Below are 16,829 nucleotides of genomic sequence, written 5' to 3'. Positions count from 1 at the left end.
CCTTATTTTCTGAGGGCCTACAGATGCAGGTATTGTTTTGCAGACCAGCTTTGGGAATCACTGATCTGTGGTATTATGTACGCATCCCTTGATTTTGACACTGTTAATAAATGAGCATCATATCTTTCCTTAAACTTGCAGTAAGATTGACTGAAGTTAGAGTCTAAATATGAGAAACCATAAAAAACATCATAGTAGGCCATGTGTCATTTCTAGCCCAGAAAGACTTCATTTCTTAAAAAAAAAAAAAAAAGAGAACACCAGATGCATCCAAAGGACACATATGGCACATGTGTAATCATAGTAAAGCTCGGTACTCATCTTAGTAACTTCTTTGCCGATAGGCTCTATGAAATGATTGTTTCAAAGATTTTGTTTTGAAGTAGCCAAGCTCCAAGTTTCCTAGTTTTTTTTTTTTTTAAAGCAAATTGATTTGCCTGTCCTTAGGGAATCGTAGGGTTATGTTTTAACTTTTCTGTATTCCCATTCTTCCCACCACCGGTGTTAAAGCTAAGTGCGCTGTAAAGTATTTGATGAAAGCAGTTCGGGGCAGCGGGAGGGGAAGTGGTCCTGCAGTAACAGAGGTGAAGCTAGCCTCTGTGCCTGTGCCCCAGAGCTAGGTTGGCAGGAACTTTAGTAGGCTGTCTCGAATCTCGCGCTTTCCTTTGAATTGAATACCCACTTTCTATTTGGCAGAGCATTGAGACGCCTTGTGAATAGTATCAGTGTCATTAATTGGCTTCAGAAGTGTGTAAGTGATCTTTTATATGAAAGTTTTGCCTTTGAGTATTACCTGAGAAAGATTTTGTGCCGTCTGATACGCAGAGTAATTTGATTATTCAAAGGTATCGAATGTCCTTTGTGAGATCCTGCGGCCATCTTAAAGAACAGTATTAGTAACAACTGATTACATTTTCCTGCTTTGCTAATTGATTTTATGGGACATAATGTCTTTCTACGAAGAAGAGAATTTTAACATGCATAATCACTTCTCACCCTTTCCAGTGTGCTTTTGGCATTAGGTAATGGTGTCATATTTTAGTTAGCTGATGTGTCTGTGGTTTTAACCTGGTTATCTTGCCCTGAGGGATGGGAGAACATAAGTGAAAAGTTCATTGCCGCCTTGTGAATTAAGTTGTGCCTTGGCACAGGGTGCGGATTGCTTTGGCATTCAAACACAGCATTAGATCACCTTGTCTGCAGTTTGGAAATGTTCTCAAAGTGCTACCTAACCCTGCAGGATTCTCCATAAACTTGAGCTGCTATAGGAAGTGATGTTTATTGTATCTCATTCTCTACCTTGCCAAGTTACTGTCATCAGACTCTTTATTGATAGACAATTAGTTAGGCAAAAATCATTTTCTTCTGTTTGTGTGGCAGAGGTGATGACATTTAGGAGAAAATACATATAAGAAAAGGTTGGAGGTGTTGATTGTGGATTTGAGCCCTGGCTCAAAACAAAGAACTTTTGACTTATAGTGGAATGTTCTGTGGATTACTCGTGTCTTTCAGGCTCAGCTCTGGTATGAGGAAATAACGAAAGGAATATGTGCCACATGAATTGGTCAGGGTTTTTAGTTACAGATACTAAGATCTATTCTAGTTAGTGTAAGCAGAAAGGGATTGATTAAGGCTGCTAGGTAACTCAGAAAATCATCAGGAGAGCTGAAGAAGGAGACTGGGAGTGGTTGGCTGTCAGTACTGCACTGTGGAACCTGCCGTCCCAGGAGCTGCAGCCCCTGCTTGGGTCAGGATGCTTCAGAGGGGAAGCCAGAGCCAGGATCACTCTGCTTTTGTCTGTGAGCAAAGTGGATGCTGCACATTCTGCCACCCACCTTGCTTCTTTCCCCATATAACTCTGAGACTCCATTCTTAAGGAGTCCCGTGTGGTGTGTCTGGTTGGTGGTACTGTTACTGACTTGAGTCCTTGGACTCTTTAATCAGTAGAAGTTGAAAAGAGGAGAGAGGAGAAGTTCAGGCACGGCTTTATTGGGACCCCTGTTGTGAGGGAGCAGAAACAAGTAACAGGTTCCCTTGGTCACTCTCCAAGGAGGGCAGGCTGGTTCCTTAAATGGGGTGAGGGTGGGGGGATGAGGGCAGGGGTGGAGCCGTGGGTCGGGCCAGAGGTGATCTGCCCACCCCTTTGGTGGTGCTGTGTGCAGGGATCACGTGCAGTGCCCTGCTTTTGCTCGGAACACCTCAGAAATGGCAGTTGGTTGGTAGCCACTTTGTATCTTATTGTTCATGATTTCCCCAACTGCAGTGTGTGTAGTTATTTTTAGTCCCCTAGTCCCCTATAGTTACTTTGTATTTTGTTTCTGGAGGAGACATTTGTCCAGGTGTAAGTATATCCCAGAGGAAGGCAGGAAACAGTGCTCCCAGCCTCGGTTTGTTTATTTGCTTTTTAAAATTCTGCAGTGAGAAGGTGGGCTTCACACAGCAGGGAACTCTTAATTAAACTGTGGTGAGAATGGACCAAGGATTTTCAGCCCTCCTGAATAAACAGCTGCTTGTTACAGCACCTATTTTTTAAATACATTTATTTATTTATTTTATTTATGGCTGTGTTGGGTCTTCTTTGCTGCGTGCAGGCTTTCTCTAGTTGTTACTTCTCTTGTTGCAGAGCATGGGCTCTAGGCACGCAGGCTTCAGTAGTTGTGGCACGTGGGCTCAGTAGTTGTGGCTCGCGGGCTCTAGAGTGCAGGCTCAGTAGTTGTGGCTCATGGGCTTAGTTGCTCCACAGCATGTGGGATCTTCCCGGACCACGGCTTGAACCTGTGTCTCCTGCATTGGCAGGCGGATTCTTAACCACTGCGCCACCAGGGAAGCCCTACAGCGCCTATTTGAAATAATGTCATAGCAGCTACACTAATGGATTACAGGTAAATTTTAAGGAAGCCTATTATTTAAAAACATACTTTAAAAAATTGGGGGTAGTGGTGCATAAAGAATATTTAAAACTCTGGCAGTTTCATGCTTGTGTTACTTTAGAATTTCTATGTTAGTCTGGTCTAATAAGAGGATGTAGATAATAAAGTTGAGATGAGAATATCATCTTTTTGCACATTCTTTTGCCCTTGGTGAGCTAGTCAAGGCCCATTCTTGTGGATCTTTTGATCAGAGAGGGAGAGTGGTGATTTTATGCATGGGCCGACATGAATTGATACTGTTACTAGAGGAACAAATTAAAGTGTATGGATCTGTGATGGTGGGTTAGCAGAATCACAGAGGGTATATATAGGGTTTCATATAACCCTGTGTCAAAAAGTATTATACTTTTTGATATAGCATTATTTACCAAAAGTTTTTTTCTGAAGTGGACTTATCCCTAGAAGGGACTTAGAAATCATTTGGTTCAAACCCTAGTTTTATAGTTGAGAAAATCGTGTGATGTGATTTGCTCAAGGTTACAGGGCTGGGTGGTGGTGAGGCCTCCTGATTTCACAGTCCAGTCTTCTCCCATTAAACCCTGTAGAAGAGCAGAGGTTTCACCACAGTGGGAAAAGCTCAGTGCCTCTTGAGTTCCCATCCTGAGATTTAAGTCCTGACTTGTAGTTGGGCCATCTCAGTGGGGTTGTTGGTTGGATAACACTGGTGCTTTTTTTATGTGTCAAATGAATACTTGGAAGTTTCTTCTTGAGGTTTGAGGAGTATGAATCATAGAAGTAAGAATCTTGTTAGAACAACCCTTGTGGGTGTGGAGGGGAACGCACAATGAGCATGCCTAATTGAAGATGTAAGTTTCACTTGGTAGAAAAAGCTGCAAAAATGAAGGGGGTTTACACACAGCTCTCTTTTATTTACTCTTCTGGGCTGTTCATATGCTTGCTCATACACAGAACTTTTTCTCTTTAAGGCATGTGTTATTACATGCATAATCAGTACGAGGTAAAAATTACTAGGAAAGTTAAATCTGGTTCACTTCTCACCTCCTTCAAGTCTTGGCTCGGAGCTGTCTTTGTAGTGAGTCTTACCCCGACCCATTCTATTTAAGAGTGCAACCCATCTTCCCTCCATTCATTCCTGAATCCCCTTATTCTTCCATCCTGGCCTTTTTCTTTTTAATAGCATAGATCCCCTCTAATATTATATGTGTATATCCCATGTAATTTGTCTGTATATTATGTTTATTGCCTATTATATATCTTCTCCATTAGACTACAGGCTCCACAAAAGCAGACTTCTGTCAGTTTGTTTGTACATCCCCAGCAAGAAGAATAAATAGTGCCTGGTCCATAGTATGTATTCAATATATATATGTTGAATGAATGAACTTGGCAAAAGCAGCTACTCCTTAGGATTCCTACTAGTAAAATGACAGATTCTCAATCCCAGTGATTATTTTATTTGTGAACTCGTTGGGGATGGCAACATCTTCAGTTGGTATATAAAGAAAATAAATTGTTTTAAGGGTGTGAGTTGTGTTACGTACAGTGTTCTGGAACTTCCTTGCTTATTTGGCAATAAACAAGGAGTTTGGACTCAGATGAAAAAAATCATTACATTTTCAGCTTGAATCAGTGGAACAAATTCTTCAGGTATTAGAATCTAGATAACTAAATGATAAAAATGCACAGAGAGCTTCTCAAATATAGACTTGGACAGTAGCTGGTTTTAAATGTAATTGACTTAAAAGGTTTTCATTTTCAACATTGAGGCCAAAAAAAAAAAAGGGGCAGGTTTCAGAGACTTGGGGTACTGAGGCAATAGGGGAGGGAAGAGGAGGGAATTAGAAGTCTCTGCAGAGTGGAAGATGCTTCGGTAGAGTCTTTCAGGTGTGAAAGTACGTTTCTGAACCTTTTTGGAAAAGCTAAACCATGAGACAAGGAGATACATTTCGTGCAGATAAAGTCTAGACTGTTCTGAAATTGTCACTTTGCTATGCTGGTGGCAGCCTCCTAGGAAGTTCTAGGACATAATGTAGTTTATAAATGCTCATTTTTATTATTTAAAGAGATATTTGACTTTAGAAATTCAAGGGAAATAAAGATGATGCTTAATGTATTAGGAAGATGTTAAGAGACCTAGAAAATACCTTAAAAATCAAGTATTCTGACTTTTTATATAAGCTTAAGCCCAAAGCTTAAATGATTTGCCCAATATCACACAACTAATGAATGGCAGAGTTGGTACTAATTTTTGTCACAAATTTTCATTGAAGTATCCTTAATAGGAGAGGAGTGTATAAACCTGTCTTTGGAGGTAACCCATGGAGCAATTATGAATTTGTTTAGAGATTTATATTTTATCTTAAAAATTTCAAAAATTTATGCAGATACTTTATCTTATTCAAATTATTTATGTCCTCTTTTTATGTGTGTAGGCTATTTTTTTTTTTTTGCAAAAAGTGTGCTTATTTGAGGAATCGTCATTTGGAATTTGAGGAAATGAACAGAATGAAAGAACACCTTAGGTTATTATTACCTTAGAAGTGTTAAAAAAAAATCAGAGTTTTAAAGAAGACTACAACAGGGAAATAGCTCTACTTGATCTGTTCTGAAGGTAAATATATTGGGGAAACTAATTATAGTGCAGTGAAAATATTTAGAAAATATTTTAAACCTCAACTTGAGAAGATAGCATTGCTATTTTTGTCATTTCAACATTCTGTGTAAATGAAGTAAGATATGATTTGTATCTTTTTGCTAAAGATACTGGTTTGGAAGGGATCAGTTTTTAAAGAGAGAGATGGTTTGTATATATAATTTGTACAGATTTTTTCCTGACCATAAAATTAGACTATACTTATATGGAGAAAGACAATCAACCCCACCCTATCCTTCCCCAGCAGGGAATACTCTGAAGGTTTTTACTTCTTGATCTTTCATGTTAATTGTTTCTTTTGTAACACATGGTTAAATGAGATATTTATTACGTGGTCGGGGGAGTCATAACTTGATTTTAATATGCTCCAAAATATTGTTTCCACAACTAATTAGAGAGTAGGATGTAAAAGGAAGAGCACTAGACTGGTGGTCAGGAGATTGTGATTTAATCTTATTGGTGAAGTGAGAGTTTCACAGTGATAATGGAGTATTGAGGTCTCTTCCAGCTCTAAGAACTTATGAATCTTCATTTGCTCGTAATGTGCTTAGTGCCTCCAAACACACATTTTCTAAAATTTAAATGTACAAAGAGTGTTCATATTTCAAGTTGTTCATTGTCTCCACACAGAAGTTTCCTCAAGATGAATACTTTGGGAGCCAGTGCCCATTGGTTTAGTCTGGTCAGTGGGTTTTCCTATGTGACTCTAGAGGCATTATTATGCAAGAACTTGCTGAATGGTCACTGGTGGCTCATAGCAAGCTCTTCTCTGCTAAGCAGGGTGGATTCTGTGAGCCTCTTGGCAATTTTCAGACCACCTCCTAAGACATGAGGAACTTTCAAATTGGGCCTGCAATCTTAAGGAACAGGAACTTGGAGTCTATCTGAATTTTTATTGTCTGGTGTTTGCAGATTTTCCTTTGATTGCAGGTGTCAAGGTCGGGAGGCCCTTGTGCTTGTCTTGCCATGCTAGTATCACCTTGAAGTTGTGCTGTTGTGTGTGGTTTCAGTTGTCTGTGTCACACTAGCTAGTTTACTAGTGCTGGGTGGAGAGGGTATTTCTATACCCTACAGAATTACTGGATTCATATCCCAGTCTGGCAGAGTTATATGTTTAGAAGTTCAAGAATGGTATCTGTTGGCAGGCATGACTTGGCAGATAGTGAGTGGCAAAGAAATGCAGCTATGGTGAAGATAACCAGGCCAGAGCCCCAGCTCCTCAAATAGCTACTATAGCGTAGTACCCAAGAGAGTCATTTTTCAGAAATCATAGCTCTGAAGTGAGAGATAGCTTTACGGCCCCTGAATTAGTTTGTGATTTAGCTCTCATTTTTCACATCTTCTGGATTTGAAGTTTTGAAGAACTTGGCAGTGTGCTCCCATATGGTCTAGACAGAATAAGCCCAAGGTACCCCGTTAAAGACTGAGTTGAGGCTGAAGAAAGCCTTTATGCCTCTTTCATTTCACTAAGGTATGACAGTATTAGAGCAGATGGGAGGCTAGCGTTTGAGCTTAAGTTGTGTGAAAACTTCAGCAGCCAATTGGCTGACTCTTAATGGTAAGACAGGAAGAACCACCCACGTTTTCCATTTTGGATTTGAGTCACAGAGAACAGGTTTCCTGCAGAAACCATTTGGCTTTAACAAGTGTACGGAAATTTCGTCTTTGATTAAACTGAGGTTTTTGTCTTCATTATACATGTGGTTCACATTAATTATTTCCCCTTTTCAATCCATAGGTTCAGTTTCAACTTTGAATCTCCTGTAGGACTGACTGTAAACTAATTTCCCAAGATTTTTGTATAAGAGATAGATGAGAAGGACTGTACTTTCAGGTAAGGATTGAGTTTTACTTTCTCTTAGTAATACACGGCTCCCTTGGCCAAGTTTGGGGCTCCCCTACCCCCTTTCACATGAATAGAAGTATAGGTGAATTTTTTAAAAGGTGGGAAATTGAATTCTCCAGACAAGTTTCCACCTGTTTGGGATGACCTAAGAGGTGTCAAAGGGCTGGCTACTTAAAGCAGTTAGAGAAGCAATATGTGATGATGATTGAAACACATGCACATGTTCATTCAAAATGGCTTATAAAACTAAGTTTTTTTTTAGGGGAAGGAAATCATCTTTCTGATACCTGCTACTTCCTGCCTATGATGGATTGATCATTCTGTCATCTGTTTGTCTGTCTGTTTTCTATTTTAAAGCTTAAAGACATGGATGGTTTTAAGATTAATTTTTCTATCTCTGTGGCATCCCGAAGTACTATAAGAGTTCTGGGCATGAGAAGATTATAGAAAAAAGATCTGTACTCAAAATAATTTGGATAGGGCTAGTATTTAGAAATGAGTTTTCTCTAGGAAGAAGGGGAACTGTGCAGACCAAAACCAAAACCAAACCCAAAAGCAAAACCAAACACACAACACCCGCCCCACAACCCAAATTCGAAAAAACCACATGGCGTAGGAAAAATTGTGCTGAGTTGGGATTGCCATAGTGTTTCTGGTTACAAATGAAAGTACATTTCCGAGAAGTAATAAATTGGATTTTTAGTCAGTTGCCTAATTTTCCTAATTGATTTTGAGATATTGAACCACTTCTAAGTTAATTGTTGTACCTCTTTAGCATGGTTACTTCTCAAGTTTAAAATATGTAAAACTCAGCTTTAAGTTGTTGGCATCGTTTGAAGAGGGACAATGGCAATTGAGTGAATAATGCAGAAATCACTTAGTAATGCATTGTAGGATGGCTCTTGGTGCAGATTTAGTTTCCTAACTATATTACTAGTTAAAGGAATTATTTAGCAAAACATTAACACCAACAAAGAGGCAGCTCAGTAGAGAGAAGTTGGCTTGGGATTTATAACTAGCTACAGATGATGTGTGGACATAATTTCTTTCCAGTACATCCTGGTATCAGCCTTACGCAGACCTTTGTAGTAACTTCTTAACTAATTTCTCTGCACCATTCTTTGTAAAGTTGGATCCCATTACTTTCTGCTTGAACACGTTAGGGCCTCCCTATTACCTATGGCAGTGGTTGTCAAACTTTTGGTCTCAGACACCTTTTATGCTGTTAAACATTATTAAAGCCCCAAGGGAACTTTTGTTTTTGTTGATTATATCTATCACTATTTATTCGAAATTAAAATGGAGAAAAGTTTAAAATGCAAGAATATACAAGCTTACGTTCCCTTCGTGCAGAGTGATGACATCAGCAAGTCATGCAGCTTCTGGAAAACACTTATAAGAGCATGAGAGTGAAAAAGGCAAACAGCAGCATGGTATTATTTTTAAAAGTTCAGTTTATTGAGGTATAACTTATATACAGTGTAGTCCACCCTTTTTAATGTATAGTTCTCTGGGTTTTGACAAACGTGCATGGCTGTGTAACCACAATGAAGATAAAGAACATTTCCATCACCCCAAAATGTTCCCCTACCCTCAGCACCCTCTGACCTGTTTTCTAGCTCTGTGGTTTTGCTTTTGCTCAGATGTCATGTAAATGGAATTGTACAGTCTGTAACCTTTTGAATCTGGCTTCTTTCATTTAACACGGTGCATTTGAGATTCATCCATGCTGTTGTGTATATCACTAATTTGTTCCTTTTAATGACTATCTTACTCCAATGTATGAATATTTATATTCATACGTAGAGAAACAGATGAATATGTTTGTCTGTTTAACAGTTGGAAGACATTTGAATTGTTTCTAATTTTTTGGTGGTGATGTGTCTTAGTATTATTATTAAAATAGTTTTAACCTCACAGATTCCCTGAAAGGGTCTCAAGGATTCCCAGGGTCCTGAGAGCTCTCTCTGAGGACCTCTGGCCATCCTGAATCACTTGCCTGGGTGTGATGTGCCCCCTGTCTAGAATGCCAAGATCTAGCTCAAGGGTCTCCTCTGCACTGTCCTTTCTAAGCCCTCTTCCCACCATTACCCCTACACACCTTCATACCCCAAGGCTGGGCTGGTCACCACCACCTGCTTGGCTGTAATTTGAGGACATGGCAGCTTCCCAGCTTCTTGAAGATGATGCCTTTCCTCTCCATCCCAGCACATGCCTGGTACACAAGATGTGCTACCTGTTGGAAGGAATAAATAGCAATCCGTTACAGGTGTGAAGGCATTTTATTGTTTACATGAGGCTTTCCCATATATGATAACTTTCATCCCTCATTTCAACTCTGGGAAGTACGTAGCATGTGAATTTTTAATTCACTAGTTTTATTTTATTTTATTTATTTTTATTATTTATTTAATTTATTTATTTTTGGCTGTGTTGTGTCTTCGTTGCCTTGCGCGGGCTTTCTCTAGTTGCAGCAGGTGGGGGCTACTCTTCCTTGTGGTGTGTGGGCTTCTCACTGCAGTGGCTTCTCTTGTTGCGGAGCACGGGCTCTAGGCACGCAGGCTCAGTAGTTGTGGCTCGCAGGCTCTAGAGCACAGGCTCAGCAGTTGTGGCACATGGACTTAGATGCTCCGCGGCATGTGGGATCCTCCTGGAGCAGGGCTCGAAGCCATGTCCTCTGCAATGGCAGGCGGATTCTTTTTTTTTTTTTTTTAATTTTATTTATTTATTTATTTTTGGCTGTGTTGGGTCTTCATTTCTGTGCGAGGGCTTTCTCCAGTTGCGGGGAGCAGGGGCCACTCTTCATCGCGGTGCGCGGTTCTCTCACTGTTGCGGCCTCTCTTGTTGTGGAGCACAAGCTCCAGACGCGCAGGCTCAGTAGTTGTGGCTCACGGGCCTAGTTGCTCTGTGGCATGTGGGATCCTCCCAGACCAGGGCTTGAACCCGTGTCCCCTGCATTGGCAGGCAGATTCTCAACCACTGCGCCACCAGGGAAGCCCTGGCAGGTGGATTCTTAACCACTGTGCCATCAGGGAAGCCCCATAGCATGTGATTTTTAATATCTTTTATTTTTATCAGATAATAACATTTAAGTCTTAAGCTCTGGTCTTAACCAAGCTACACCTTAGAATAACCAGGGGAGCTTTTAATAAAGGTACTAATGCCCCAGACCAATTAAGTCCTATCTCTGGAGGTTAGTCCTGGGTATTAGTATTTTTTAAAAGTATCACTGTTGAATCTTACCTGCGGCCACAAGAATCATGGTCGAAGGTTTGACTTACTGTGAAGTCTTAGTGGTGGTGTAGTCAAGACTGGAACCCAGGATGACTCCCACTCTAATGCCTTTACCTCCACACTGAGTTTTCATGAGAAGGGAAGCACTACAGCGGTTTAGAGAGCCTCGGTATAGATGTCAGCATTTCAATTTACGGAGGGACTGTAGCACAAGAAACTCAACACTGAATTTAAAGTCAGGAGACCATGTTTCCGTTTTGGCTCTGCACTTACTAACTGTGGATTAATAAATACTTGAGTCTGTTCTCACTTGTAAAGGAAGGATACTACCTTAAATTCTAGAAGCTGTTGTGGGGATCAAATTAGATTATGTGTTAAAGGATTTATTGAAAGGATTACAAAATCCTTTTGTAAACTATGAAGTGCTGTCTAAAACTTATTTTTACTTGATTTTAGCCTAGTGTATTTATTGGCTAGCTTTCCTGGGGGTTCATAAATTACACAAGTAATGTATAATAGAGTCTCACTGAAATAGTCAAATAACAGGATTATGCAGAGTAAAACCAGGAGGTTACTATTAGTCACATACTTTGAATCCTTGGTGTATGCGCTTAATTGCATAAATATGTATGTATGTAATGTAAGTTATTTTTTCGGTTGTCTTAACAGAGTCTTTATATGTTTTTTTTCAAAAACTTGACATGTCTTAGATCATTCCATATTAGGATATATAAGTCCCTCTTATTCTTTTTATAGCTGCATATTTTTTCATACATTTTCAAGTTGATGGACATTTAGCCTGTTTTCCACTTTTTTACTTTTATAAAAAATGCTGATTAACATTCTGAGCTCTTATTAAAACATTAGTTTATTCTTATTAAAAGATTTATTCTGTTTTCAAGATACCGGGAGATGAAGTAGTAAATGATTTATGTAGACATTCTCTACTCAAGTCAGAATACAACTACGAGTTCATAAAAAAAAAAAATCATGGTAAAATACACTAGACCTTGGATAACTTTTTCATATGTTCTTGTATATTTTGTTTTATTTTTGTGGTATTCTTATTTCACTGTTTGGATAGACTTTTTTTTTTTTTTTTTTTTTTTTTTTTTGCGGTATGCGGGCCTCTCACTGTTGTGGTCTCTCCCGTTGCGGAGCACAGGCTCTGGACGTGCAGGCTCAGCAGCCATGGCTCACGGGCCTAGCCGCTCCGCGGCATGTGGGATCTTCCCGGACCGGGGCACGAACCTGTGTACCCTGCATCGGCAGGCGGACTCTCAACCACTGCGCCACCAGGGAAGCCGTTGGATAGACTTTTATTTATTTTATTATTATTTTTTTTTTATTTTATCTTTTTTTTTTTTTTTTTTTTTTGCCATTGGAGGGCTTCTCACTGTTGTGGCCGCTCCTGTTGCAGAGCGCAGGCTCAGCGGCCATGGCTCACAGGCCCAGCCACTCCGCGGCATGTGGGATCTTCCCAGACCGGGGCACGAACCCGTGTCCCCTGCATCGGCAGGCAGACTCTCAACCACTGCGCCACCAGGGAAGCCCTGGATAGACTTTTAAAGACTAGTATGTGTATTGCTTAAGTTTAACTCTTTTGGGTGTGATTACTACATACTTTCCCTCCAGTAAAAACAACACAACAACAATGGCCAGTACTTACTTATGTGGGTGCTGTCCTGAGAGCTTATTATATCCATGGTCTCACTTCTTTCTCTCAGTAAGTGGGTGGTGTTCTCCAGGTAAAGCATATAGAAATGGAGAATCAGAGGGGTCAACTCACTTGTCCAAGGTTATTTATGGATATAGGATTCAGAGGTCCTGCTTCCTGTTTTGATGTCAGGATTTCGCTGAATCAGAGATGGTACTTTGTATCTATGGTATCACAGTTTACTTTCTAAATTAGTTATATTTGTATATTTTACTGTTTAATACCAGTAATAATTTAACATATACAGAAATGGTTCATGCTCTGGAGTATCCATTTTGTAGAAAGTATGTATAATAAAAGCAGTCTACTGATGTAACATTATAAGGGCAAATGCTTGCTTATTGAATTTGATATTGATAGTAAGAATGGTGTTTTGGAGTGAAAAAGTCTACTAAATGGGAAAGTGATCTTGAATTCTATTTTATTATCCAACAGTGACCTTGATAAAATAATGCTTTTTCCTCACTGGTAAAATAGTTCACTTTATACTTAATCAGCCATCAATCCTGAGAAACATTAGTGTGAACAAGATATACTTGCGAGAACATTTGGCAGTGGTGGTCTAGATGACGTGCGAAATGGAATTCTAGTAATACTTCCCTTACCTTGAGTAATAAGGAGAACATTTCCGGAAGGGTTTGTTTATTCATGACAAATGAAAGATTAAAATTATTGATGAAAGTACCAGAAGGCAGCCTCGGAGTTTTTTAAACACACTGAAATACATGTTCTTATAAATTTATTCTAGGCATAATTAAGTGTTAATTTAAGGGGTCAGGAGTGGTTATTTCTCAATAGTGATCATTATAAATGGACTTGTAGCAGAGATACAGTTTCACATATAGTCTTTGTGTACTCTTGTGTTACAACTTGCTTGAATGATAAAATGAAACTGAGGTCTACGTGCATAGTCGGAGCCCACTAATGGTGAGTGTTAGCTCCTTATCCCTTCCTCGGTCTCCTTAGTGTGACTCCCCTGTTCAAGTGTGAAATATGGTGGCTGAACAGTTGAAATAGATCTTTTGGTGGACTCTTGGCCTTACAGGCTGAAGTCTGTATTTTATTAGGAAGTCAGAAAACATGATAAATCAGAGTTAAGACATTATCATACTGTCTCATTCCTAGTTTTTAATTTATAAGCCTTTTTCTGAAGGAAATATTTTGGGCCAACACATATTTGGTCATTGACTGAATGAATGCATTGGCTCACCTTCCGGCGAGGACTTGTTTGCTAAGACTTAGTCTGGCATCCCAAGGTGGGTTTAGATCACAGGAAGCGATTGGGTGGTAGTGACTTTTGGTTGCTATTGATAATGCAAGTGGATTCATAGCAATAATCTAATGTAATCTACTCTGAACAATACCTTTAAAAAATGTTCTCAGATTCATTTTTTTCTTCTGTTTCTAGACTTACTAATTCGCTTGGATAGATTCAGAGGCAACATTGTCCTTTATTGCCACCTAGTTGGAGCTGCTTTCTGAGATAACATACTCCACCCTTCAGAAGAATTCATTTCTTTTTCCAAAATTAAGAATTTGTTATTTTTATCCATGTTCTGTATTTAGATTTCCAGCTTTGAGAATTTAAATACTCATGTACATTCTGCCCTAGAGACTAAGAGGCATTATATAAGTATTTCCCTCTTTTTTCAATATGTGAACATCACATTCCTTGGCGTAATATTTGTTTTGCATCTGTATTGCAGTGTGATCCTAGCAAGTTCATTCAAGCAGTGGTTGAACTGAGGTTAAGTGTATTGTGGTTGTTTGGCAGGATATGACCGTAAACACATCTCTTTAAATGCAGAATGGCCTGGGGTGACTGTAATGTTAAGTTGTATAATCACAGATTACAAACATAGGAATGAGCACATGGGCTGCCTATATCTTTAATGAGGAACTGCCCCACAGGATGGAGTCTTCTTTAGAAACTATCTGTAGAGTTCCCTTAGGTGTTTTCTTAGACAGTTATATTAATATTATGTATTTAATTAGAATGCTTCAGGGCTTCCCTGGTGGCGCAGTGGTTGAGAGTCCGCCTGCCGATGCAGGGGACGCGGGTTCGTGGCCCGGTCTGGGAAGATCCCACATGCCGCGGAGCGGCTGGGCCTGTGAGCCATGGCTGCTGGGCCTGCGCATTCGGAGCCTGTGCTCCGCAACAGGAGAGGCCACAGCAGTGAGAGGCCCGCGTACCGCAAAAAAAAAAACCCCAAAAAACAAAGCAATAATATGCCTTGTTTAAATAGTAAGTAAAATAGTTAATACTAATACAGCCTTGAAAAGAAAAAATTCTGTGCTCCAACCTTTCTACCTCTCTTCAGAGGCAATCATTTTCAAGGTTTTTTTTTTTTTTTTTTTAAGCTAGTTCTTTTGGCATTTATTGTCCTATATCTAAATAATTTATTTTTACTCCTTCAGCTTGAGTTTTCAATTCTAAACATTATGTTTTGACATCTTCCTACAGAAGGTGATGATTTAGCTCCCCAACTACCCTTTCCCCATTCTCCCAACGACAGTTTTATCTAACTTTTGGTTAGGCCATCATTCAGTACTTACAGTATTATCATTTGAATATTGATGACCTTGACAGAGAGTATGCAGTGATTACTTATTCTTTCTTCAACTTTTCCCCCTCAGAGATAGTGGTTACTTTGTTTTTAATTTGCTTAGCTGTCTATTGATTAAGTGCTAATTTTGCTCTAAGCATTCTGATGGAACTGTAAAGACTTAAATGTTAAAACTCGTTAGGGCATCCGTCAGTTCCAGTTTTCTCTTGCCTCTGTCTCTCCCAGAGCTCCGTGTCCTGCTGGTTCTGAACTGCTTATTGTTGAGCCTCCACAGAGCTTCCATTTTGGATTTACTGCCATCTTGGGGATTCCCTTGGGTTTTCTTCTTTGAGGATCTGTTATTTTCTGGATTCTGTGTTGTCATCTTTCTTTGTTTATTCCCTGACTTTGTGGGGAGATATACATATATGTTTGTGTGTGTGTGTGTGTGTGTTTCTCAATATATACCACTATTTGTACACCCATGAGTAGGATTTAAAAATAAAAGTTTGTTTTCTAATTGCTGCTAGTAAGAACATACTTGATTTTTTACATCAACTGTATATTCTGCAATCTTGCTAAATTCATATATTAGTTCTAGTAGTTGTTTTGTGGATTCCTTGGAATTTTCTACAAGAATGATCATAGGATCTTCAAATAAGTTTTACTTTTTCCTTTTTGATCTTTATGCCTTTTATTTATTTTTCTTGCCTTATTTCAGTGGCTGGAACCTCCAGTATAGCATTGACTAGAAAGTGGTAAATGTGAGCATTCTTGCCTTATTCTTCATCTCAGGGAAAAACAATGCAGTCTTTCGCCTTTGAGTGTGATATTGGTTTTAGGTTTTTGGGGTAGTTGTCCTTCATCAGTTTGAGGAGATTCTCTTTTAGTTGCAACATGCGGACTTCTTCGTTGCTGCATGCAAACTCTTAGTTGTGGCATGCATTCAGGGTCTAGTTCCCCTACAGTGGATTGAACCTGGGCCCCCCTGAATTGGGAGCGTTGAGTCTTACTCACTGGACCACCAGCGAAGTCCCTGAGGAGATTCTCTAATCTTCCTAGTTTGTAGAGAGTTTTTGTCATGATGGTTGTTGGATTTTGTCAGATACCTTTTCTGCATCTATTGAACTGATCCTGTGGTTTTCTTCTTTATTTGTTACATTGATTTTCAAATGTTAAAACAGTCTTGCATTCTTGGGATAAACTGTATGTGCTCATAATGTACCTTTTAAATATATTATTGAATTTAATTTGCTAAAACTTTGTTAAAAATTTTTGTGTCTATATTCAGAAGGGACGTGAGTCTGTAATTTTTGTTTTTTGTTATATCTTTGGCAGGTTTTAGTATTAGTGTTATGCTAGTCTTGTAAAATGAGTTGTGCAGTGATCTCCTCTATTTTCTGAAAAAGTTAAATTTCTTTCTTGAATGTATGTTAGAATTCATCAGTGAAATCATCTGTAATTGGAGTGGGTTTTTTGGGGAATATTTTTGATAACAGATTCAGTTTCTTGAAAAGAGATAGGACTAGTTAGATTTTCTGTTCCTTCTTGTGTCAATTTTGATAGGTTTTATTTTTTTAAGAAATGTGTCCATTTCATGTAAGTTGTTGAGTTAGTTGGCATAAAGTTATACATCATATTATCTTATCCTCTTAAATGTCTGTAACATCTCTGCTAATATATGTTTTTTTCATTTCTGATATTGGTGATTTGTGTTTTGTCTTTTTTTTCTTGATTGGTATAACTAGAAGTTTGTCAGTTTTGATGATAATTTTAAAACCCAGCCTTTGACTTTATTAATTTTATCTCTTGCCTGTATGTTTTCTATTTCATTATCTTGTTATTATTATTTCCTTCTGTTTTGAGTTTAGTTTGCTCTTCTTTTCATTGTTTCTTAAGGTGGAACCTCAGGTCATTTTGGTAGATCTTTCTTATCTTCTTA

At 39.0% G+C, this 16,829-nt stretch overlaps 1 long non-coding RNA gene across 2 annotated transcripts in view; it reads left to right on the top strand.

Annotated features, from left to right (window-relative positions):
* LOC132487953 (uncharacterized) overlaps positions 1-16,829 on the top strand; it is a 195,735-nt gene that overhangs the window by 29,585 nt on the left and 149,321 nt on the right. For both annotated transcript variants that reach the window (XR_009531715.1, XR_009531714.1), the window contains exon 3: positions 7,283-7,378. This is a non-coding gene — a long non-coding RNA (uncharacterized LOC132487953). The remainder of the gene's footprint in view (positions 1-7,282; positions 7,379-16,829) is intronic.

The sequence above is a fragment of the Mesoplodon densirostris genome, chromosome 4, assembly GCF_025265405.1.
Source record: "Mesoplodon densirostris isolate mMesDen1 chromosome 4, mMesDen1 primary haplotype, whole genome shotgun sequence".
Taxonomy (NCBI): Eukaryota; Metazoa; Chordata; class Mammalia; order Artiodactyla; family Ziphiidae; genus Mesoplodon; species Mesoplodon densirostris.
The sequence above is the reverse complement of the archived record's forward strand: the minus strand, read 5'-3'. Positions and strand labels throughout refer to the sequence as shown.